Source organism: Pinus tabuliformis, chromosome Q, assembly GCF_031772625.1.
Source record: "Pinus tabuliformis cultivar Carrire ecotype Pingquan chromosome Q, CPIR1, whole genome shotgun sequence".
NCBI classification, from domain to species: domain Eukaryota; kingdom Viridiplantae; phylum Streptophyta; class Pinopsida; order Pinales; family Pinaceae; genus Pinus; species Pinus tabuliformis.
Genome location: NC_142296.1, coordinates 349,371,951 through 349,399,883, shown reverse-complemented (window position 1 = coordinate 349,399,883; position 27,933 = coordinate 349,371,951).

Genomic DNA, 27,933 nt, shown 5'->3' with positions numbered 1-27,933 from the left:
TTAATACTAATATTAGGGTTAATAATGTTTTTTTGCATGGTATTAATAACAATCTAGTCCATGGTATTTGTCCCATAGTATTTTGCCCATAGGTTTCACCTAAATATAATGCATTTTTTGAGTGTTCGTAAATATAAGGTGACTTATGGAGTAAATATAAAAAAATGTTTTATTTGTTTACCATACCTCTCGTTTATTTATATTTTTATTAATTTACCATACCTCTTTTACAAATATGGTATTTGGCCCATAGGATTCACTTAAATAAAACCTCTTTCTTGAGCCTTCATAAATAGAACGAGGGTTATGGACTAAATATAAAAGGAGGTTTTATTTATTTACCATGCATCTAGTTTATTTATATTTTTATTTATTTACCATACCTTTTGAGTAAGTATAAAAAAACATTTTATTTATTTACCATACCTCCACTTTACTTATATTTTTATTTGTTTACACCCTTGCATATATATAAGGTGATTTATGGAGTAAATATAAATTTTTATTTATTTATTTACCATACTTCTCATTTATTTATATTTTTATTAATTTACCATACCTCTTTTATAAATATGGTATTTGGGCCTTTGGCCCATAGGATTCGCTTAAATAAAATCTATTCTTGAAAATGGGCGAATGGATTCACTTAAATAAAACCTATTCTTGAAAATGGGCGAATGGAAGGTTGTAACTCCTAATTTCAAGGGCTAAATTTACCTTTTTTACCCTCTCCCTTAAAAGAAGGTGGGCTATTTGAGGTGATTTGTAAAAGTGTACTATGATACAAAATAATTGCCTACTAAAAATTTAAAACCCCTTAATTTCACCAAAGGGCGAACATTCGCCCCTAAAATCACCCCTAGGAATAATGTTGTCGTTCAGCTGCAATATCTCCATTTGGTTCACCTCAATCTCTGGTTCATCAGTATCATAGTCATCATCTATGGAAGCATCCTTGTAATTTCCTTCATTCTGCAAAAAAGTGTTGATTTCATTATCATCCCAAAACACTTGCCAATACCTTAAATTTTCCAGAACAGCAGGCTAGTGTTTGACATGAATTTCAAACTTGTTGCTGGAGTTCATTGGGATCTTCAAATTACTTGCAGTAGTGGTGAGTGAATCTGCAATAATATTCTGAGTCCGGGGTACAGCTGTCAAAGTATAATCAGGAAACATTCGCAAGATGTCTAGGACTACATTTCTGTAGGCTCTCATCTGCAGGTGCTTTGCTTGATACTCTCCCTTTACCTATTTGATTACCAGTTCTGAATCTCCATAGACCAAAATCCTCTTTGCATTTAACTTCTTCAAGATTCAGACCTGCAATCAAAGCTTCATACTCCACTTCATTGTTAGAGCAATCAAAAGCCAATTTGTAAGAACATACTCTAACATTACTAGGAACCTTGTCAGGCTAGAAAGCAGGGCTCCGAATCCAAATTCCTATGCTAGCACCATCCTTACCCACAGCTCCGTCAAAATCCATGCTCCAAAGACCTGCCTCTTCTTCTAGATGCTGAAATTTTGTTTCCTTCTCTTTCTTACTTTGACTGATTTCTTCATTTTTCTGTTGTTCACTATCTTTTTGCTGCTACCGGTACGTGGACTACTCATAAGAACTTGCTATTTTCTGTCTTTCTTGATCAAGGGCTACTCTAAAATTTTCTGAAATCTTTGGAACATCTTCTACTTCAACTAACTGACTATCAAAATCATTCAAACCACTATCTGAATATAGTACAAATTATTCAAAATCTATATGTACAACATTAATTGGATGATTGAGTGGTTTCTCTTTGCTAGTAATCATGTATTTCATTTTCTTCTCCCTGTATAGTTTTCTCAATTGGCCAAACATGGGAATGGTAGCATAAGAGAAATCAAGTTGTAAATTTCCTTTAAGTTTTTCACCCCACGATCTGGACAAAAGCATACCAAATTGTGGTGGAATGTCAGCAACAACCACATCCATCAAAACATTCTTCGCTGGAATTTGGTCTAAAGATACCACCAAGTCTTTGACAAGACCAATACAACAGACCCTACCGGAATCAAAAGAGTACACGTCATGATATTTTAGAGTAATGTCAAGGCCCAGTTTCTCCATAATGGCATTTGGCATTAGATTATGGGAAGCTCCAAAGTCGAACATGGCATTATGGAGAACATACTCATGTAGTCTAAGGCTTATATAAAATAGAGGAACTTCACTATCCTCAGATTGACCTTCTAAGACAGGGCCAAAAATGAGCTCAGGGTGATCATCTTCTACATTGACCATATCAGATAAAGGATCTATATGAAAAATTTTAGACACCTGGTGTTTATAGTTGTTGTTATTAATCAACTCAGTCAAAGGAATTGAAACTTTTAATTTAGCAATTTCATTTTCTAAACTAAAAGCTGAAACATTCTCTACCTCTTTGACAGGATCTTCTCATTTGCCATGCTATTTGCTGATGGTCCTTTGCTGGAAGTTGGATGAGCAGGCTCTTACCCTTTCTTCTAGATGTTTGTGGAGTCATTTTTGGATTGTGCTTCCTTTCTCTTTTGAATTGGACTGACTGGTACATCCCCGCTTCTCAATGAATATTGTTTCTACTGTGCTATAAATGCATTCATATATCCTCGCTGATAATCATTTGATTCATCCTCCAAAACTACCTCATCTGCTAGTATGTAATCTTCAACCCTTTGGTATCTAGAACCTCTGAATATTCTTCATCTTTCGTCAGAAAAATGGGCAAAGCAGTGAAGAAATGATTTTCCTCAAACACCGGATCATCATCATCTTCATCCTCTATTCCATGCACATAGTTTTGCTGCAAAGGAGTTCTGACCTGCTGCTATTGTGCTGACTGATATTGTGCCTTTTGCTCCCTTCTTTTAATCCTGAACTGAGGCTGCTACTGTCCTTTGAAGTTTGGATTCTTGATTGGTGTTTTAGGTTTATCTGCAATTATGAACCGGTCAAACATTTTCTCAATCTTTCGGAGCAAATTATCCGCCTTAACATCTAAGGTAGATGTTTCTTCCTTTATAGTCACCTTCTTTTCAGATTTCATTCTCGCTCTTTTGGCCAGCAAATTCGCTTCTACACTTATAGCGTTCTTCTGCATATCCTCCAGTTTGGTAGGATCTATTTCTTGTAACTGATATGCCATATTAGCATCAAAACTTTCTAGAAATTTGAGCAATTCTAACCCCATCGGTGGTTTAATGTCAACCGAAATAGCATTATAAACTGCATTGAACCTTACATAGTAATCTTGCACACTTTCACCTGCATTCCTTTTGATATTTTCATACTCAGATAAAATTTGGAGTGGGTTCTTCTTTACCTCCGACCGATCTAGGAATTGTCTATGCAGAACTAGCAAAGTGTTGATAGAGGTCGCTGGTAAATCTCGGAACCATTTTCGAACCTCGTCTCAAAAACTTTGCACAAATAATCTTATAGTCACATTTTCTGCATCTAGCTCATGAAGGTCAAAGAAGTCATTCATTCTATCAACATGTTTCTACGCTGTAATGTTTTGAGTGGCATCAAAAAGAGGTAATTTACTTTGGTAATCAGCAGGCATATCATCCAAATTTTAAGGCAAAACAAGGGGTGCATATCGGGCAGCCATGACTTGAGGTGGATTTGAAACAATGGTTGGACTACTTGGGTTCAATGGAGTGGTTGATGGAGGAGTTGATGGAGGATTTAATGGAGGAGTAGGGGTGGTAGGTTTTTTATCAGATATGATAGGTTGAAAGGGAAGAGTAGGTATAAACTGAGGTTGAGAATGAACTTTGGAACTTTATGGGAATACTAATGTACCGAGAGTAGCGGATACCGATTCTAAAAGCTCAGGGATATTGGTAGCTATGATGGATGATTGAAGAGAATTTAAGATATGTTCGTCAATTTATCTGTTTGCCCTTTCCTTCTCAAGATTTGCAACAAATTCTAGATTTAGAACTGTATTATCAAGTGTAGTTTTAGATTTGGTTTCAAACAAAGAAAGATCAAAATACTCATCAAAAGGGAGATCTTCAATAAACAACCATTGATTGGGACAAGAATGGGATCTGAAAATAGGTCTAGGACTTAGTGAAATTTCTTGTCTGAGTATTCACAGAATGAGATTAGGATTTTCAAATACAGGAGGAGGATTCAGATCAGGATTGGACCTCATGTACCTTCTCGAAGCCAGTGTGTTTAGATTTCGGAATTTTTATTTTTCTTCACAACTTTCTGTTTCAGCCTAGCAAATTCTAAAACTCATCATCCGAAGTTCAAGAATTTGATTGAAAGATATTACCAGGGTGATTAATCTTTCTTCCCCAGTATGGTCACCACTATGTTAGAGCCTAGATTGACCTCAGGCTAAAGGGAGGCAATTCTAGGGTAACCATAAACCAAGCTGAACCTGGTAGCTAGCGCTACCAAGCCAAGAGAGGGATCTCTCCTTATGAATCTCAGTCAACATGAATAAATCAAGAATAATATTTTATGCTAGGTATAGTAGCTACAGGATTTTGATTGAATTTGTTGGTGTTTTTGCCAGATCAGGAGGAGCTGGGCAATTTTGGGTCTAGGAAACTAAAGTAAAATTGCATGGGATTCTATGGGGCAAGGTCGGTATGATCTTCATCACCTTAAAGCTTGATGAGGTGAAAGGCTAGACTAGTGAGGAGCTAAGAAGGGCTTGAGCAAGTCAAGAATCCTTCCTAAATAGATGAAAACATAAACTACTAGTGTTTTCCCAAGGCAGAGCATTAAAACCTAATGTATTCCACCTATCTGACTTGAAAACAACCAATCATAAGAGATTGAATGCAAGAGGCATAAATAAATAACATGAGAAAAAATTAACAGAAGAAAAAACACATGCTAAAGGCCATACCAAAGGAATCCCATAAAAATAGTTGCAACTTTATTAGTTTCCTGCCAAAACTGCTACAAAATGATAAGTGTTCAATACATGAGCATCTAGCTGAATCCAACCCTTGCAAATGAGAAAGAAAATACATAATATAGACATTGCAATCCCTCATCCTAACCATTAGGAGTTGAAACCATGACAAGAGGATTTGTTTCAACCATTTCCAAACAAGGACCAGGAATATAGGCAGTCAAACAACTTGCCTCTAAAAGTAGGGAAACTGATTCATTTGCCTCAAAACCACCTCTAACTAATGAATATACCCTCTAACACTATTTTACAGTTACATTTACATTCCATGTCATAAATTACATTAGTGAAATCATCTATGAGGAGAGAAAAATCAAATTCATAGTCAAAACAGGTGAATTTTGATTTCCTGAGCAAAATGGTCAAAAGCGCAACGCCATTGGTCCTAAGTGCAATGCAACTTTCCACCTGATTTTGGAGGCCTTTCCCTTAGCTAAATTGAGCCCATGATAGCTCATTGGAAAGGTCTTCAAGTCTAGTTTCTGGAACATCTAGAATTTTTGAATGTGGAGGTAATTCCCCCCCTTAAAACTTGACTCTCCCAAGACTGCTTTTGTGTGTCCAAAAAGAGGTAGAGAGGTCAATTTTTGGTAGTTTTTGGACCTTTTGGTGACCCAGATTTGCTCCAAAAATTCTGAAAATTTCCAAGGTGCATGTCCTCATCATCCTAAATCCAAAAAATCCAACCTTTTCTCCATCTAATGCTCCAGGAAAAAGCACAGCACCAGTGGTGCTGTGCTTCTGGGCAAAATTTTTGTGTTATAAATTTCAAAATTGCAAAAACTTCTAAAAATTTTCCCAAATTTGGCATGGAACACCACCATCAGTTGCTTTGATGGGCTAGGGAGGCTTCAACCAACATCTTCAACTTATCTTTCTCCTTTTTGCTTTCCAAAGCTCTCTTTAGCCTAGCCTTTAACTTCCTAATCCTCATATTACAAATTTTGCTACGGGTCATGTAATGGTAGGCCATGTGTCTGAGCATTTTCTTATCCCTATTGTCCTTCTCAATTAGTCCTTAAAGATGCATGTTTACCCTCTCAAGCCAAGTTTCCCTATCATTTTCAATCTCTTTCTCAATAGGAATAAATGTGACATGAGCCTCTTTAGCCATTTGCCCATTTTCTTTGATCATTTGCAGGTCCATGAGGACTTTCTTGTCACTCAATTGTTTGTTTTCCTGTTCTAAATATTTGATGATGAACTTGGCTCTTTATAAGTTGTTTTCCAAAGCTTGTATTTGAGCTTCCCTTTCTTGAATTATGATGTCTTTGATGGTTTTTTCATCCTGAGCTTCCAAGTCAATGATGCCAACTCCATGATGAGTAAAGTGCTGCTATGGCTCCTCATGCTCAATCAGGTCAAAATCTCTTTCCTCCTCATCACCAAGATCTTCCTCTTTCACTTTTTCCTTGCCTTTGCTCAACTGCTCAACCTGTACCTGTTTTGTTGATGTAGAAGGAAAAGCCCCTTCCACACCTTGTGGAGATAACATTTGCCTATGGACTGATGATGAAGGCAAGGCCCCTTCCACACCTTGTGGAGCAAACACTTTTCTAGGAGCTGCAAAAAGTCTCCTCGTGCCTCTCTGATATGTTAAGTACACTGGCACCTCAGCAGGTTTGGTTTCCTTGACATATTTCCTGGTTTCCACATGGCTAGAAGGCCCACCTTCTTCTTGATGCACTTATGAAGGTATCTGTGGACCTTTGAACATCTCATGAGCAATGAAAGTCTCCCAAGGAATGTTAATAAGATTGAGATAGTGAAGAACAATGATTTTGATCAAAGAGTAATGATAGATGTTGTTCAACTCCTAAGGGTATGGTTTGTTCTGCACAATGTAAGCTATTTTATCAATATTTCTAAACAAGAAATATGGGAGATTCATCATTTTTACCCTGGTGAAATGCATGAGGAGTCTGATATGGTAAGCATACAACCAGTAGAATCTGCCTTCACAAGTGAAATACTTGATGATAATCCTCATCAAAGGAACATACCTGTTCTCCAAAAATTTAAAGGGGAAAGGCCTCTTCACCTAGTTTCTATATTGAGGCTTGATGTAAGTCTCATAATAATCCTCATCAAGGTCTTGACCCTTGTACCATTTCTCACCAACATTAGGAATTATAGTGGCCTCTGAAATGACAGCTAGTGATATTGTGAAGGTTACCTCGGCAAGTGTCACCTCATTGTAATGTAAATGAGCCACAAAAAGTCTAGCCAACTCATGGTGAAACTGAACTCTTTCCATTAGTTCACAAAATTCAAAACATGCTTGGTGTCTGAAACAAGAAACTGCAAGTGGGCAAGCCTGTAATTCTCTTAGACTGGTGGGCTCTTCTCTGATGATTTTTCCTCCTTTATGAGGCTTCCTCTGTTGCCTGTGCCTCTCCACAAAACTATCACTGAATGTCTCCTCCTCATATTCAAAGTCACTGTCTCTGTCCATGTTTCCCTTAGTTTGCACAGTGTGATAATGTATGGATGGTGCTATGGGCAATGGCTTGGAGGAATGGGTGCAAATGAAGGTGTGGGAAAAATGTATGAGGGAGGGGGTTTTGGGAAGTGATAAGTGAGTGATAGAGTGTGAAAGAAATAGTGGGAATAAGGGTTTTAGCTTATGAAGTGAATGGTAGGAAAACTAGGGTTTTATAATAGAAATTAGGGTTTTAATTTTAAGGATGAAAGACCAAGAAAATTTTCACATGAGCACCCTAAACAACAAGAGAGATGATAGTACTTACTTGCCAAGAGGAAATTTAGAGGAAATTTGGTGAAATTTGGAGGCTTGGAGCGTTTTTGGGCTTTGCTGGTCAAAGCACAGTGCCACCCTATAGAAGCGCAGCGCCGGTCCAAGAGCGCAGCGCCCATGTTAATTTACACTGTGCAAAAATGCGAGGAGCGCAGCGCTGGGCCAAAACCTCCAAAAGCACAACACTTTCCTCTATTTTGCTCAAGGATGCTTAGAAATCATTTTTTCCTCTCTCCTTGGCTCTTTTATTTTCAAAAATGACACAATGGCATGAAAAAGGAAGAAAATGAGTTTATATATGATCACCTTCTGATTTTTACTTTTGAAAAACCTACTTTTATAATGTCTATTTGTCTTTTTAATACTCTGTTTTCCATGCTTGTTTTCTTTTGCTCTTGCAGGTGGATTGATGCTCAAGATGACTTGACTTTTTGGCAGTAGCAGGTACTCGGAAACATCACAAGTTGCTGAGAATCAGCGAGGAACAAATATTACATATGAGAAGATAAAATTACATCATAAATGAAGATAAAAACAATAATACTCTATTTTCACCTCAAAACAAGTTTTGAGGTGAGAACTACATTCGGCTTTCAAGATGATAAATTATGAATTTACCAATGATTATTAGCCTCATCATGTCCTTGTTGATCATTATTGGCATGCAATAACTAGATTTGACCATGGTGGGACCCTAAGACCTAATGAAACCAAACCCTAAGATTTAATGAAATAAACTGCAGAATGAACATGAACCATGACTGAAATATATGAAAGAAGATCAACAAGTACAAATTTTTACGGGAAAAACTAAAGTAAACCCTACCATCAATAAATCCATGACCTAATGGAATGCAAACTCATTAGTATGGGACTCCTACTATGAAATGCAAAAGAGCAGATTTTGATCACTGATGGCAGTGTGAAGAGATTGACACTAACAAGAAGGTTTACCCTTCTTAGTGCCATTATAGTATTATACCATTCACATATGGGAAACACCTTATGGTCCTTTTCCCATGTGTCACTACAACATAGTGCCATGTACACAATTCAGACACATGGCCTACTAAGTGAACATCCAAACCCATGTTATTATTTTTCCCTCACTGTAGCTTTTCTCCATTCTTCTAGGTTCTGAAATTGTTGACCTCTTCAAATTTCCACTATAGTCAACTAATCAACCTTTCGGATATACATACTCCTTTAAGCTTCAAAAAGAGTCCTAAAAGTCAAAGTTCATATAATCTAGAGATTAAGAGGAGACAATAAAGTGCCACATAAATCAAGAAACCCCTACATTAGAGAAATTTTGAGGTATAAAATGAGCCTCCTAAGGAATATTATAAAATAATAGTGGAAATAATAAAATAAGATCAGATTACATCATCAAATTTTAGAGGGAAAAAAGAATAAACTACTTTTCCAGCTCGTATTTTCAACTTATCTCCCTATGATTTTACTTAAATATTGAGAAGGAGAATTTTTTCGATGCATAATTTAATTCCTCATCCGAGGAGTACCTATGTTGCATTCTTTTGATGGTCCCTTCTACATGAAAAATGAGAAATACATGAAAATACGTGATTGCAATCATGTCTTTCATGTATTTCCCTTTTTTTCATGTAACAGGGTCCATTGAAAGTATGAAACATGTGTACTCCTTGAATGAGGAATTAAACTATGCATCCAAAAAGTGCTCCTAATTGAAATATGAGTAAAACCATAGGGAGATAAGTTGAGAATACGAGTTGAAAATTTAGTTTTTTATTTTTATTATTTTTTAATATTTTTACTTTTTACTCTAAAAAATAGTGAATCATCCCCCATGGTTGAAATCATCATCATAAATCCTATCGGTTCTTATAAATTTTATTTTGGTTGTACATTTTTGTTTTGAGGCCCATTTTTTACCTCAAAATTTATCTAATGATTTTTCCACTAGGTTGAGCCGAAAACAATCTATGATGCATCAAATCTTTCTAAGGAGATGTACCCTCTAGACATCTAGCCACCCACTTAGTATCCAAAATTCTTCATTGCATCTCAACATCCACCATACCAAATCCTCCCTCATCCTTAGGAACGATGTAGACATTCTAAGGCACCATGGGAGGACCTTGAGGCCCACCATACTTGGCCCACAAATAAAAATACAAAATCTAATAATAAAAAAATAAAATTGAGATCTACTTAGGAGCCAACAAAACACATAATAAATGTTGGAACCCTAAAGGATCCTTCTCACCATCATTATCTTACTTGAAAAAAAATATCCTTATATTGCTAGAAAATAATTTTACAATATAATCACTCAATGAACCAATTCCACATAGCCATTAGAGAGAGACCAACACCAAAGGGAATACCAAGATGTCTCACAATGACATCAAGTCACACAAATTTCTAATCAGTTAGAAAAGTAAGTGTATCATCAAGAACCACCAACTAGAAGCTAGTCTTATGATCACTAAAAATAGATCCTAACTCCTCATAGATCACTTCTAAATAGTCCTTGGTAGTTGAAATAGACTCCTAGTCAGTAATTACCTCGAAGATGACTCAACAAGTGAGCTTCCCCCCAAAAATAACAAATCCCATAAATAGGAAATCCATCAAGATAAGGAGGTAATGGAGACTCTCATTTGATAGACCTTTGAAGGTGGATGTAAGGAGAAAAAGCATTATTCACCAAAACAAAGGTCAAAGCACATGAGAATAGAGTATTAATCATACTAACACATCATAAGCCAAAGGCGAGGAAAATCAACTTGCATGTTATAAATGTCTAGTCAATATGGTCATACGCTTTGTCATAGTCATTTTAAAAGAAGAGGAACTATATACTTGATTTTCTATCCCACTCGATAGCCTCCTAAGGATAACATTGTATCCAAAATAAATTACCCCTACACAAATCTTGTCTATTATGAAGGAATGACTTTCTTGTCCACTTTAGACAATCTCATAGCTAATGGCTTGGCCATGATGTTATAGGAAACACTCAATAGAGTTAGATAATTGCTTTCCATGATACTCTAGAGATTATAAGCCAAATTTGTATCAGCTATCAAATCTTCATGGATAGAGTCTTTTTATCTTCCATAGCCTCTTGAATTTATTCTTGTGGTCATGAGTGCTTCTTTATGTTGTGGCTTCTTCACACACAGCTTTATTAGCTCATAATGCATTGTGAACTTTTTTATGATTCTTAGATAATCACTCTTCCTATCATCTCTTAGTCCACAAAGGATATAGATGAGGTGTCCTGAAATGGTATAGTTATAGTTCTAAGTTTTATGTCCTCACATTTCACAGATGAAATGTTTACATGTTTTCTTCCTTCCAAGGAGATAAATATTTTTATTACTATTTTTCCTTGAAATATATATAAATTATGGTAACCATGGTAGGCTTAAGTGTTTAAAACTTGTTGTCGTTTCTACAACACCCTCCAAATTTTGTGTACATTCAAATTTTGGAGCCTCCCATTGATCATGTGAACTGTTGTTTTGAGTCATTGAAGTTGTTTTATGCAAGGAAAGTCAAATTGTCTGTGACAAATGTCTAGTCAATATGGTCATATGCTTTTTTATAGTCAATTTACAAAAAGAGGAACCATATTCTTGATTTTCTATCTCGATCCATGGCCTCCCGAGAATAACATTGTATCCAAAATAAATTACCCCTACACAAATCTTGTCTATTATGAAGGAATGACTTTCTTGTCCACATCAGACAATCTCATAGCTAATGGCTTGGCCATGATATTATAGGAAACATTCAATAGAGTTAGCTAATTTATGGACATGATACTCTAGAGCTTATAATCCAAATTTGTATCACTCATCAAATATTCATGGATAGAGTCTTTTTTTCTTCCATAGCCTCTTGAATTGATTCTTGTGGTCATGAGTGCTTCTTTCTGTTGTGGCTTCTTCACACACAACTTTCTTAGTTCATAATGCATTGTGAACTTCTTTATTATTCTTGAATAATCACTCTTCCTATCATATCTTGATCCACAAAGGATATAGATGGGGTGTCTTGGAATGGTATAATTATAGTTCTAAGTTGTATGTCCTCACATTCCACAAATGAAATGTTTACAAGCTTTCTTCCTTCCAAGGAGAGAAATATTGTTATTACTATTTTTCCTTGAACTTTATATAAATTATGGTAACCATGGTAGGATTAAGTGTTTACAACTTGTTGTTGTTGCTATAACACCCTCCAAATTTTGTCTACATTCAAATTCTGGAGCCTGCCATTGATCATGTGAACTGTCATTTTGAATCGTTGAAGTTTTTTTATGCTTGTTTTATAAGTTTTTCTAAGTGTTCAAATCCCTTTTCTAAAGAAGCCCAAAGTGTCATATTTTGTTAGAGGCGGATCTAGCACACCTTTGAGAGGTAGCTCCAATACCCTCTTTTTCATTAATTAATCCTATTTGTTATTAGAACATGCGTTGGACACATTCTCATGGCATAGCGCGCCTCTTGGTTACAATAAACACTTGTGTCATAAAGATATATCTTAACTGTCACACTTGGAGACAAGTGTCACATTTGGAGAAAAGTGTCACTTTACTATCATTTCACTATATTCTAGTTGGTTTTGGGTAACATGTGTTTTATTGTTATGTGCATGGGTGTATGTGTGTGTTTGATCATGTTCAAGAATTGTTATATGCTTTTACTCTCTTGTCTCATTGATCTCACACTTAGTCAATTTTGGAGTCTTTATTTGTCCTCACTTCTTACACAACTCATGAGCACAATCAACTTCTAGTCAAGTGATTAGTGCACTAGGCACCTCTAAGCCTCAGTGATAAGACCCTTACCTCCTGGAGTTGTGCACTGCACCCACCTGGAGGAAAGCCTCCTTCATTGTGCATTGAGCAACCTCAGAGCATAGCCAATCAACCTTGTTTCCTACATCTCCTCATTGATTAAGCTTGGACCTTCCCTACCTTGGATTATGCATTGTGCATTCTTAGTGGATATTAGGGCCACTTCTAGACCCTTGCAATGCTCAATTTCATGATCCCTAGAGCCTCCTTCTCAGCCACTATGCATTGTGTAGTTACAGTGCCCAAGCTTGCCACCCTTGTCTCCTGAACTTTCCTTCTGTGAAATTTCTTCACCAAGCTTCCCTCCACTATGCACTAATGGGGGATTCAATCTATGAACCTATGAAATATCACATGAATTTATGGAATACTAAAAAATACCCCTAATTTGACTAAATATTGGAAATACCTATAAAAATTATATTATTTAACCCCCTACCAATATGAACCTAATACACCTTCCCAATTTAAAAACACCCCACTTCAGTATATATTGTAGGTATCCATTTTTTCATTAACATTTTGTATACCCCTTTATATTTATTCATTAACTTTGAGCCCCATTTTTTGTACCTGCCAATATAAAAACCCTTTAACCTCTATTATATGCTCGATATATTATGTTAAATTTTTTAATATATATCCCCCAATATGAATGCACTTGGTGTGGTATTTATCCTTCAATGAAGCCCCCATGTGTGCATTGTGTACTTTCACTGAGAATTAGCATCATCCTTCATCCCTTATAGTGCTCAATTGTGCAACACCTAGACCCTCCTCCTCAAGCACTGTGCACAAGCCTCAGTGAGCAAGCCTACCTTCTCTGCCTCCAAGACCTACGCAATGTGTACAAGCTTGCCTCTTCCTTCCTAGTCATTGTGAACTACAAAATCCTAGTTCCTAGTCCTTCACTCCTTGCCTCTTGATCCTATACATTGCACCCAATAAGGCCTCTCTCTCAACCCTTATGCATTGTCCCACCACAGTTAGTATTTTCATGAGAAAAGAACATAGACTAGGAGATTTTGGGACTAATGTTGTCCTGTCATGAGTGAACTATGTTTGTAGGTGTTATCATCCTGACATGGAAAGATGATGCTCAAGGAGGTAATCAAGGTGAAATTTCAATAAGATACTTGTGAAAGTGAGACACATAGGGACCATCAAACATAGAGAAAAAGGAACTTCGAACTATGATAGATGGATGAAGACCAATATGACATGGAAGACTCTAAAACTATAACCATGCCCTTCTGGAGGATGAAGATGAAGTACAAATAGATCTATCATAAAGAACAAGAAGACATAACAGCAAAGAGAAAAACTTGGCATTAATACACTACAATGAAGTCTTATGTCACAGTCGCCAAATTATGGCTTCTCAAAGTGTCACCACAAAAGTCTTATGGTCCATGTATTTTGCCACATTTTGTGGAATGTAATTTTTTATTTCTAAAAAATGAGAAAATGTAAATATGTGGATGCTCAAGGGTCACACAAGGAATGTGGAAAGTCACAAGGAAGTCTTAGAGTCATGTAGGATCTCCAAGGTCACATAGAAGCTCAAAAGTCACATGGGAGCTCAAGAGTCACGAGGGAAGTCAAGAGTCACATGGGAGGTGAAAGGTCACCTCATTTGTTATAAATAAGCCCTCAAAGCTCAAGAAAATGACTTTTAACCTTGGTTTCTCAAGCTAGGCATAAGATAGAAGATCATCCTTTTGAGTAGCAAGTGGTGGCTTAACATTCCACTCTTGGATCTAGTGATGTATCATTGTAATCATTTATCTTGGAAATTTCAATTAATGATTTGCAACTATTAGAGCCAGCGCACTTTCATGCATATATCATGAATGTTGTAAGACTATTGTCTCATTGTTTGTGATGTATATTTGTGTTTATACATGCTAAGGAAAATGAACTATTTCATTGTCTTTAGTATACATCTTTGAATTGTGTGTTTATTGTTTTCATGATTGTTGTTTCTTTGTGAACTATTTCACAAGATAATTAATGGTTCTTTTAGACATATGTGCGTCTTTAGTAGGATAGTACCATTATATTTCTTCTAAAGACTCACTTTAATTTTTCCATCCATGAAAGAACCTTTATACAGATTATGATTGAGTACTTCACAAAGATAACTTACTTTCTTACCTCGAAAGTATATGTCACTACTCTCTTATGTTGTTTATTGCAGCCAAAGAAAATCATTAATATTATGGAAGTCGGGCTTATTTCTCGAATGGGACTTGTTGTAGTAGTTGCAACACCCTCCAAAATTTTGGCCTACACTCAAATTTTGGAGCCTACTATGGATCTTGTGATCGGTTGTTCCTTGGTCACTTATTGGTCAGCTGATGATTTGAAGCTTCCTTCTTGGGTCTCAAGGGTTTTTCACACTTTTATATTTTTATAGCAAGTGTTGTCTTCGGGAAAGGGAATTATCGCTTAACATGCAAAGGGGATTTTTGGTTTGCTTCAAGGGGAAATCTTTGTGAAAATGAGTTGTTGTCATCATATAGACATGTTTCGCACTCACTTCCAAATTTTCACAAGTGTCATCATTATCATCACAAAGTCTATCTTCAATTCCACACTTGTCACAAGTTGTCACAAATATTATTTCACTAAGACAATTATGTTTTCTTATGTTCTAGATAATCTATGATGTGTCACCAACTATCCAAGTATGTGGTCATAGTCAAGTTCTATCATTGTTCACATCGGTTCCTTTGATCCCACACTTAGCCAAGTTTTGAAGGATTCCTAGCAACCTAGCCTCATCCAGCCTTCCTAAACTTTGCACTTCACATCTTTCACCCTTAATATTTTCCCCTGTCTTTTGGAACTAGCGCCTGATCTATCCTCACGGATGCCTCATATATAATGCATGGCCCATCAAGTTGAGGTAGGAAAGTTCTGTAGCGTAGTGATGTCAAGTTATAGGTCAAGGGTTGAGGATCGAGGTGGAAGTGTAGGGCCACGGTTGTTTCGAGGTCTAGTTTCGAGGAGAGGGTCGAGGGCTATGTTTCCTCCGTGGAGTTCAAGTTGGCAGACCAGATCCAAGCTAAGCAGCCAGGGATCCACTAGCAGACATAGATAGGCAAAACGTAGAAGCCCAACCTCCCTTCGCACCCAAAATTGTGCATATGCTTTTCCGAGTGTCCTTTCCCTCATCCGGACATCACTACCTCCAGAAACTGCTCAGTTTGGTCCTTCAAGCCTCCCTGAGTTGCGCATTGAACAGTCTCAATTTCCCATTCCCCCTTGCTTCCTAAAACTACATAGTTTGTCCTATGAGGGACCCATCCCGTAGCCTCCACTGCTTTCTTGAACTTCACAAATTTTTCCCTTAGTGGGCACTGAGAAAATTTTTCCCTCAATAGGCACTGCACAATCTTATCCCTCAGTCTAGCCCAATCACTAAGGCTTCCCCCTTGACCTACTACAAATTATGGATCAGTCAATGGATTATCATGCAACATCTTAGACTAGGGGTTTATCAGATTGATGTCATCTTTTCATGAGTGGATTGCAAATACAAAAATTCTACCATGCTATGGAAATATGATGAAGAAGGAGATGAAGAAGGAAGACATGCTAGATGACACTTAAGGAGATGAGGAGAAAATATAATCATTAGATAAGAATACTAAGGAACTCTTAGGTATGATATAAGATTAGAGACCATGACCACATGAAGACTCCATATGATTCACAACCCTTTGCAGGGTAGGTACGAAGAACAAAGAAAATCATTCATGAAGTTTAAATGCGCCTCTTAGTGTAGTATGAAGGACAATTTATCACTGTCATATCATTATATCTTCAATGACATGTATGGACTCAAACGCTTGGTGAGCCCCAGTATTGCAACAATAATGCTGCAACTCTTGAGACTCCCTTCTTTAATTTTATCAACCCGGTAGTTCGTAACAAACTTGGAAGCGATGGTGTTGTATGCATAAGTACTAGCTCTTGCCACAGCTGTCACTTGGTTAGCTGGCACAAGTCCGCTAGGAGCTTGAGCCAACTTCTATGAGCTCTTAGAAGAAGCTTTTTAACTGATGGATGAAAGCTAACTCAAAGGGGGCTAATCTACTTGCAGAAAGAACTGGAAAGCTGAAAGGAAACGCAAACCCTAATTTTACCAGCTAGCCCTACTGATGCAAGAAAGAGGATGCAAGCTACTGAAAGAGATGCCATTGACTTCTAGGAAGGTAAAATGCATGTGTCTAAGCTACTTCTATAGTAACATATGAAAAGAACATCTTTTTGTATTTTTGAATAAGTTGTTAGAATTATCATGCATGTGCTTTTAACTGTTGTTGGCTGTGTAGAGGTGGATTGGAAAAAGGAAATGCTTGGAGGAGGTTGGGAAGGTTCAGAGAGGGCCTAAGGGGTCCCTAACACCCTTATAGAGAGTTTCACAGAGTTTTTCCATCAAGAAACCTCATTCGTGAGCTTCTACAGGAAGTCTACAGGGGTTCTACAGGATGTTCTGCAATTTTCTACAAGATGTTCCGAAAAGTGGATTTTGTAGGGTTGATGGAGGAAAAATGGTGGGAAAGTGGAAATGGAGGTTGGATAATGATGTTAAGGGGTTTAGGACCTCGCGCAGGAGGCTAAGGAGTGACTGGATTTGGTTTGAGGATGGAGGAAGCGATGATGCACAAGAATGTAGAAATTAGGGCAAGGTGGGAAAATTATGGCAGATGAAGGGAAGGAATCATGGATTAAGGGTTGGAGAAGATTATCTGATGGAGGAAAATTAGATAGAGAGGTAATACAGGTGATCTGCACACAATTTTCTAAAACTGACCAAACAAAGACTATGCAAACCCAAGATCTAGCTATCTTGACCTAATTTGACCTAAATAACAACAGTTTATTTGCAACGAAATAATGTGAATGATATGCAAACTAAGCAATCAAGACTCTGAACATGTAACCAACTTATGCAAATAAAAATCAAACACTAATGATTGCATGGCGAAGCAAAGACTGTGTTTTTTTTTGCAGCAAGGTCACCTTGATCCCAGCTCCTGATCCCACTGAGGGAGAGGTGAAATCAGAGGTGCTTGATGGCCTTTTTCTGAATCTCTTCCTTGTTAATAACCTATCAACTCAATTTGAACATAAAATCCTTTTTAATCATCAAAAGAAATCTAAATAACAAAGCAAGATTTAAATCTAAATAGCAAATTTTACTCTAAGAATGTAGCAAAAACACATAAAGGTAAACAAAGGAGGTACTAGGCACTTGAGATGAGCCCAACCCCAAGAGCTATAGCCTCCTAAGAGAGATTTAGAGCTGGTGAAAAGCTGGATTCATCTTTATTGATCAAAAGAATAGTTACATTCCAAAAATTGTCCACAAGGAAAACTTGAAAATGTGCTGAAATGCAGAGCTAACTTACTGCCTAAAAAATGACTAAAATCGAACTACAAACTAGCTAACTTCTGCCTACAAAGTGACTAACTGAAATGAGGCCCTAAGCCCTCTTATTTATACAAATTGAGGACCCCAACAGCCCTCCTAAACTTTAGGAACTCGGCTGCCAAAACTTGTAGTTAACAACACTTTTACTAGCACTTGCTCGGCTGCCCTTGTGATAATCGATTTGGTGGCCCTTGAACTCTGAGCTGATGGTGGAGAATTCGAGGTAAGGGCCCATAAATGAAGGGGACACCTTCCTAAAAATCCTCTCCCTTGTTCTTCCACGAATTTGGCTGCCAAGTGCTCATTAAAACCTTTGATTTTGTCTCAAAATTGACTAAAAATATGCACAAAGCACCCATTAGACTTGTTGGCATAATGACTAACCCAATTCACTCTATTAGCATAAATATAATAAAAAACATGCAATAAACTAATGAGAATGGTGGATTAAGTCGAATTAGGAGGTTGAATGAGCCCATATAATTATCCATTTTTGGGGCTCATCAACGCTAAAATTCATTCCATGTGTTGTCTCTAATTGTTTTTCTCCCTTTCGCAAGATAGGAAAGATGTCATATTTTCGCATGTTGATGTCACACTTTATTCATAAGATCATTCTAGTGGCTTCAAGGGCCCATATTTGTGTTTATGATTTCTCCTAACTATATAAACATGTCACACTCATTCACAAATATTTGTGCACTTTCACATAAGGGTCGTCATAAAGCCTATTCGAGGTATCGCACTTGTCACAGTTGGTCATGAAGCGATCACATACAAGTGAAATTGTTTTTCATGTGTCATGGGTGATCAATGTTGTTGATTCGTCACATATGCTAAGTGTTAGGACATAGTAAAAGCTTCATCACTTCACTTACCACTCTCACTGGTCCATCACTTAGCCTTTTCTGGAGAAGCTCCCTGACCCTTCAACTTGGTTTCACCCAGCCTACCTGGACTGTGCATTGCACAGTTCCAATCAGTAGGCTGTGACTTTGACCCCTAGATTTTTGTAATGCACATTTACTATCCCCCGAGACTACTGCATTGCGCAATTCCTGAGCCCAAGACCCATCCCTCCCTTCCAGAATTACGCAATCCTTTCAGTAAACTTGTCCCAAACTACGCATTGTGCAGGCATGAGAAATAAGTTGCTTCCCTGTGCCCCTGAGCTGTGTAATCCCACAGGGGACTAGCCTCCATTCAGTCTTAGAACTGCACAGAATCTTCTTACAGTGGTCACTCCCTTAGTCCAACCCACTATTTCCCAGAATTGCACAGAGGTCAACCTCCCTTCATTGCCAAAATTGTGTAGAAGTTTCCTTCGGTCGTCCTCCCCTCATCTTGACCCAATATTTAACAAAACTATGTAGAATTCAGTCAATATTTCACTCCAAAACTATGCAGAAATCTTCCAGAGTGGCCCCTCCAGCCAGACTCACTCATCACCAAAATTGCACAAAAGACAACCTCTCATCCCAACCTGAATTGCGCATTGTGCAATTTCATGTATCAAGCCTCAACCCTAGTTGTTGGGACTACGCAATGTGCATTCACTGAGCCTCCCTTCCCAACTTGTAACTTGGTTCCTTCTCAATCCCTGGATCAGAATGCACCATATTAAGCTAGGAGGCTTTCAAGTTGATGTCATCTCCTCATGAGTGAATTGCATATATAGGAACCTAGCAGGATGATGAAGAAGGAGATGAAGAAGGAGATGAAGGAGCAATACATGAAAAGGACATTCTTGTAGCTCAGCATGCAAGTTGATCTATCAAGGCAAAAGGACACCAACTCGCAACCATAACCCAAGGCTTGAGATCATTGAAGATTCCTGTCACCAATCCATGAGGAGGTGGAAGATAAGAGTATTCTTAAGCAGACATTATTCACAGCAGCAACAATGACTTGACATTGCCACATCACTAAGCAGTCCATGTTAGTAGTGTCATGTCATGAGTGGTCATATGCCACATCACTATTGTGGACCATGTATATTATATTCAAATGTATTGTAAAGTGGAATTCCAGGACACACATGAATATGGAGAGTCATGTAAGTCAAAATGGCATAGGAAGTTGAACAGTCATGAGGGTAGTCAAAGAGTCACAAATGGGAAGCATCAACCCTTGGTTACATATACCCCCTCATTGTATGAGCAAAGGGACTTTTCACCTTGGCTCCTCCCACAAGGCATTAGAGAGATCAACTAGTTCTTTGAGGAGAAATGAGTGGCTCCAATGTCCCACTATTGGGGCTAGTGATGTACATTGTAAACATGTGTCTTGGAAATTTTTCTTAATAATAGAATCCTTTTAAGGCCAACACATTCTTCATGCATGGACTATGAATGTTTGTAAGACTATTATGTGGACATTTGTATTTCATGTTTTCTTTCACATGTACTAAGATAGTTGAACTATTTCAGTTATTTTAATGCTTATCTTATTGAGAATGTCTTGTAATGGTTGTTATTGTTGTCCCATCCTTGTGGATTATTCCGTAGGATACTAGACATATTTTTCTTTGTTTGTTGGTTGTAACGATCATCGCATCTTTTGTGTACTATTCTGTTGGATGTTAGATGGGGCCTTCTGGTTCATGTGCGTCTCTTCCTGGGTGGTATTATTACCTCTCCATTAGAGGCTCACTTTTCTCCCCCCTTTGCAGTAGAGGAACCTTGACGTAGTTTCAACTTCACACTCACCAAGCACACCTCCCTTGTTTTTCGAAGACACCATTGCATCACTCTCATGTGTTGATAGCGAGATCCAAGGAAAATCTTTAATGATTTCGAAACCGAGCCTTTATACCAGATGAGACTCCTACACCAAACGGTGTGAGGTATGATTGGGACTTCATATTGGGGAGATCCCCATGTTGATGGATTTCCGGCACCGTCAACAAAATGGCACTAGAAGATGGGCCAGACAAATGGTTGTGCCCATTGAGTCTAGTTTCAAACTCTTCTTTAAAATGGATCTCCACCAAATCATAATCCCATGATGTTTTTCTAAAGAGCTTAATTGTACCATCCTTGAGGAAGTTATTCATAACCTATTTGAATTTAAGTTCGATGGTGAGGGTGAATCAACTTTTCATGAACATTTTTTCAGGTTGTTCGTCTTTGTCCTTCTAATGGAATATATTGCAAAGATGTCATGGCTAGATTACTCACACTCACATTTGAAGGTTGTGTTAATTGATGGTGTCATACATTACCCATTGCTTCTATCCATTCATTCGACCAGCTTTCCAAGGAGATTCATAAATCCTTCGATAAGTATGACTACCAACATGTTTGTGGAAGAATCAATATCTTAAGAATAAAGCCAAATGAACCAATTGAGGATTTTTCTGATCAATTCCTTCACAATTTTAATGAGTTTCATGAAAATCATATGAATTGGGATTTCTTGTCAAAATAGTTTGATCATTTGGTTCTTATCTCATTACATGGTGAACCCGAACCCCTTGATTCTACTATTCCCCCAACTCTTGCGAATCATGAGATACCTAAAACTTCAGAGGAGGAGCTTACTACCCCTTTTGTTCTTTGTCCTCCTCCCTTTCTAGTCTTGATGTGGGTGCCTCCTTGCAGTGGTTGTAAAACTGGAAAATATGCAAATCAAATCTCCAATCCATATTCCCATTCTTCTTCCACTTTTCATGATTTAGATTCAATGGAGGAAATTTCAAAATGGCTCATGAAGCCTACGGTGAAGACTCACTCCTCCATTTTGCAAGATGTTGTCACTGTTGTGTTGGGATGGGGTTCCCTGGGTCAATATTTGATAAGATATTGTAAAGTCTCCACATTTTGAGGAGTTTAGCACGAGTAGCATAAATCACTAGGAGTCAAGGGGCTTTAGAAAGGTCAAAGCCCCTTCTTTTCTTTTCTTTTTGAGTTACGCCCATGGTTTGCAGACCATGGCATTGTAATAGGGAAAGTATATAAAAGGGGTGTCTTAGCAAGTCTAAGAGGATAAGTAATTCAGATTGGATATGTTTTGAGTTTGTAAGCATAAGATCTTTCTGTATTTTTGAGCAAAGGGGAAGGCTCTTGTTGCTGTTTGCATGGAGACCTTGGTAAGTCCGCAGCTGAGTGCAGGGGCTCCTACATCTATGTGTGTAGGATCTGGAAAGTCTGTATATTGAAGATATGAAGTAATAAAGAGTAGTTGAAGTAATTATGTGTCCAAATTATATATTTATGTGTTTTCTATATTTACACTCAGCTGAATTTCATGTATTTCTATTTTCATCTTAATTTCTCCACAAAGATCTGGATCTACTATTATATGTTATTTTATGCATGAATAAATGCTTACACGAAGTTCATAACTCTGTTTAACTGAAAATTTCTTTAAGTTTGGGATTTCAAGGATGAGGGTTCGTGAAGGTCAGATCAGGTCTAAAACTAAAGAAACACCTTAACTCCACATCACATAGCCTTCTGGATGCATAAATCTAGTTCTAGCATCCCCCAATACTGCCTCAGGTGAGACTGCACCCTTCGCTAAGCAGTTGTTGCCAAAAGGGTTTGTAGAGTAGGGTTTTGCTGGTTAGCGCAGCTAACTCTGAACTTGGATCCAAGCCCCCTCAAGCCCACAAATGGTTATTTTGTCTAGACTAGGATCTATTTGAGGGATGTGTGATGTGGCGTAAGTGGATACCAACTAAGAAATAAATTGAGAAGTGGATAGATCAGAAGTTGCACAAGTTTTTAGCTCAAGAGAATCACAATCTACACTTGTCAAAAGAAAAGTAGTTACATAGGTATCTCTACATAGAAGTACATGAAGTTTTCTTTTCAACGTACCCTTGCAAATTACACGAGTGGTTGTCCAAATTAGCGGATAGCGAACCTACTTAGAAGCAAAATGATCCTATTGTGTGGACTCCAGAATTAGTCAAACAAGTTGAAGGATATAATTATAAGGCTACAAGGGTTTTTGATTACTATATTGATAGCATCTAGGGTGGTTTCATCACTGAATTTGTAATAGATTCATATGTGTCTTATAGCAAAGCTGAATTTCGATTCTTCAAAGGTCCGAGAGGTAAGTACCTGAAATTGCTAAAAACCTAGATTAAAATGCTTTTGTGTGAAAAAGAGATTATGCCTTTACCTTAATGTTTAAGAGGGGTCAGAGTGGATCTACGAAAGTAGAAAGAGATTTAAAGTAGATCTAGAAAAATTCGTTGAAAGTGAATATAGTCCTTTATTGGGAGGGTCTAAAAGTGAAGAAGAAAGAAGTCGCCCTAGTACGCCGAGAGGTGCAACACAATCAGTAGATCAGGGTACTTCAGGAATTCCCCATCCATCCACTCCACCTCCACCTTCACCTCTGGCTCATACACCTATGCCTTGACTAGGGAAAATTTTAGGGGCTAATATTCACAAGTGGGTTGATTTTCCATGATTTTTCCAAAAAAAAAGATTCGTTAATTTCCATTTTTCCTACAAAATGTTTCGCCCAAATTTTATAGTTTAAAATTATTTTACCTTAAAAATTACTAAAATTTTATATAGAGACTATATAAAATTATTATAATTTTAAATATTTTTATAGAAATACCACCAAACATTTTATAGATGGCATATCATGAACGAGTGAGATTCACCAGGGTTTCAAAACGTTAAGATAAATTTCCATCCTTAAAATTTTCCTTGGCATCCACTCCTACCTCTAACTCCACTATTTAGTTTGGCAAATATAGTGAAAATTCTTGTGTCTAGGGGTCAGGTATCAAAGGATCCTGATCAGTTCTAGTTCATCATAGAAGTTGTGTGGAAAGTGTTATCACCTAATCTGCCTTAGGCTGAAGGAAGGCAAAAATTAGGGTAACCACAAACCATGCTCAGTCTGGTAGCTAGCCCTACTAGAGCAGGAGAGGGCTCTCTCCGAGTCACACTCAGCGAATGGATAGGAAAAATGGTCTGAGATGACTTAAAATGCAATGTTTACCTTATGCTAGTAAGTGAAAGAGGATTTTGGAAAAGATTTTTGAAAGTGACCGAGCTTCTGGGATGTATATGGGACTGTCACTTAGCAAAGAATAGAGAATTGAGAATGAAGGCACAGATTATTCCGTGAGGCAAGGTAGGTGGGAAGCACAAAAATTTCAACTTAAGGTGACACAAAATGGAAATATCACCGAAGATAGTGAAAAGGGCATGGTCGCATGAATCCTTTTCAACAGAAGAATAACACTGCACATGAAATTTTACCACAAGCAGAGCAATATAAATTGAATTCTACCTAATATCACTTAGAAAATTTCACTGAAATGAAACATGAAATGAATTATGAAACATAACAAGATACGTATGGAACATAAGAACACATTTGCTACACTCAAAACCACAAGAATCTCATGAAACAAAGTCGCTACCTTTCATTAACTCTCTGTCAAAATATACACAGTGCAGAAACAGAGTTTCTTTCCCACAATCTCGCAGAAGTTACAAGCTAGCCAACCCTTTGCTTATAACTTGCTTACAATATATAGAAAGTGTAAAGAAGAGATGGAATGCCCACGGGTTGGAAGTTACTCAAATCATTTCGAAAAGGAGATGGAGAGCCAACCATCAGCCAAGGAAAATTTTAAGAACCCCCCCTAAATTTACATGTATAATAAATGGGCGAATCTCCATGGTATATAGGAAAAATGGAAGGCGATTTTATCAATAATATGATATGTATATATAATTTTTTGGTGAATCTCTCACCAGGCATGGCGAATATTTTACTCAATTATAAAATCTTGTGTTTATTGAATACACAAATGAAATCATTGCATTTCTTTAAAATATCTTTTGAAATCAAAATTACCGAAATTACATATCGATAACCTAGTGGGTGTAGGATAAAATTCACCTGTGCCATTCACAGAAAGCATGAGAAAAAACCTAATACTATATATAAAACCAAGAAAAATTCAAATTCATCACTTCTAGGGACCTCGTAACCACCCTGTGAATACACAAGTATGTTCCTGTTTGCAATTAGAAAAATTACCCAAATTACAATCTATTTACTCCACTTCTAGGTACCTCGTAACCACCCTGCGAATACACAAGTATGTTCCCATTTCCAATTAGAAAAATTACCCAAATTACAATCTGTTTACTCCAGCATATGTTGGAAAGTTATAGAAGGATGACTAGTGCAATCAATCCATTCCTTTTAGCCCTGGATTTGTTTCAGTTTAAAACAGAAGTATACAAATATACTTGTCCAATGTCTATGCTTTAACCATTCACCTTAAGATGTTTTTACAATATAATTTCCTAAGTCTATTTAATATCTTCATTATCATAAAAACCAACCTATATCCATCTTAACTCCACATCTACCACTGTTAGGGGGATGAAACCTATTTATCCCTCTGAGCACTTGGTAGAGCCAGAATTAAGATGGATCTAAGATAGAATTTCCCTTTTAAATAGTCTATGCTCACATGAATACCATGGGTCAATACCATGGGTTATCATAAACCTGGAGCTTAAAAATTAGTATTAGTAATTTATAAAAATTAATAAAATTAATAGTTGATTTTTATTTTAACCAAGCTAAAATGTTTAACATACATTAAATTACAACATCCATTTTTACTCTTGATTGGATCAAATATTTTTTCACTCTATGCTAGTTTGCATATCACGATATTTGATACCTCTCGGGGGTTAGTAGATCCAGAGTAAAGATGGATCTATGCTGGTTTAATTCCCCCATTTAAATAGGCTACATTCCAAGTGAATACCATGGGTCAATACCATGTGCCATTTTTATTTTTATTAATACTAATATTAGGGTTAATAATGTTTTTTTGCATGGCATTAATAACAATCTAGTCCATGGTATTTGTCCCATAGTATAAATATAAGGTGACTTATGGAGTAAATATAAAAAAATGTTTTATTTGTTTACCATACCTCTCATTTATTTATATTTTTATTAATTTACCATACCATTCATAAATACAAGGTGACTTATGGAGTAAATATAAAAAAATGTTTTATTTGTTTACCATACCTCTCGCTTATTTATATTTTTATTAATTTACCATACCTCTTTTACAAATATGGTATTTGGCCCATAGGATTCACTTAAATAAAACCTCTTTCTTGAGCCTTCATAAATAGAACGAGGGTTATGGACTAAATATAAAAAGAGGTTTTATTTATTTACCATGCGTCTAGTTTATTTATATTTTTATTTATTTACCATACCTCCACTTTACTTATATTTTTATTTGTTTACACCCTTGCATGTATATAAGGTGACTTATGGAGTAAATATAAAAAATGCTTTATTTATTTACCATACCTCTCATTTATTTATATTTTTATTAATTTACCATAACTCTTTTATAAATATGGTATTTGGGCCTTTGGCCCATAGGATTCACTTAAATAAAACCTATTCTTGAAAATGGGCGAATGGATTCACTTAAATAAAACCTATTCTTGAAAATGGGCGAATGGAAGGTTGTAACTCCTAATTTCAAGGGCTAAATTTACCTTTTTTGCCCTCTCCCTTAAAATAAGGTGGGCTATTTTAGGTGATTTGTAAAAATGTACTATGATACAAAATATTCGCCCACTAAAAATTTAAAACCCCTTAATTTCACCAAAGGGCGAACATTCGCCCCTAAAATCACCCCTACCATCAGCTACCGGTGCAGTGCTCTCAAGCATGACATTTGGTTGGGGTGACCCTTTGCATTCTTTTGCCACTTGGATAGATTCCCACTTGGAGATAAAACTCTTTAAAAGCTGCCTTTGGTTCCAAAAAACTGAAGAGTATAGGACCGGGCCCACTTGGAGAAGTCGCCACCCGAAATTTTGTGAAACGGGAGCAATTTGGCAGTTTTTTCCCCTGTGCGCCGCACCAAATTCCCTGTGCATTGTGCCACTTTGGAGACTGTTTTGGGGCACTTTCAGGTGTCCAAAATGTGCCCAAGTGGGATTTTTTGAAAGCCTGTCCTGTCTACTTTCCAACCCAACAGGAATTTCTGAATTTGAAGCTCATTTTCCCCTCCAAAACTTCATTCTCCCAAGACTGCTTTCTGTGTGTCCAAAAAGTGGCAGAGAGGCCATTTTTGGGTGTGTTTTGACCTTGAGGAGACCCAAAACTTGTCAAAATTTCTTGCCCGGACACCAGTAGATGTATTTTTCGATGCTAAATCCAAATATCCAAGCCTTTCCTCTATTAGAGTGCTAGAATTTTAGCATCGCGCTAGTGGCTTTACTTTGCTCAGCAAAGATTCGAAGCCGATCTTGCTCCTTTGCCTCCTTTGCCTCTTTTGCCTCTTTTCTCGCTTTGCTTAATTTTGCCTTTAGGCTCCTGATTCTTGCATTGGAACTCATGTTGCGGGCCTAGTAATGATAATTCATGCACCTTAGCATGTATTTCTCCCTATTTTCTTTGTCCAACAGCCTCTCCAAATGCATGTTGACCCTCTCAAGGTTGGACTCCCAGTCTTCATTGATTTCTTGCTCCAAAGAGGTGAGTGGAACCCTTCTTCTTTGAGCAGCTTGGCACTGTTCACGGATGTTCTGCAGCTCCCTGATCGTCTATTGGTCTTCAAGCTATTTGTTTCTCTGCTCCAGGTAGTTCATGTTCCTCTTGGCCCTTTCTAAATCAATGGTCAAGTCTTCAATCTCTGATTGTTTCTCCTTGATGATCTCTATAAGCTCCTCATTGGTGGGTTCTGCATCTGTCTCATCATCCTGGAGGAGAACAAACTCAGTCTCTTGCTCACCTGATGGCCCTTCCTCCTGCATTGAATCCTTGCCCTTACTCTGCTCCTGGGGTGCTGATGTCGGAAGCGAGGCCCCTTCCACCCCGGGTGGAGATAACACTTGCTTAGCTGCTGTGAACAATGGTCTACTGCCCT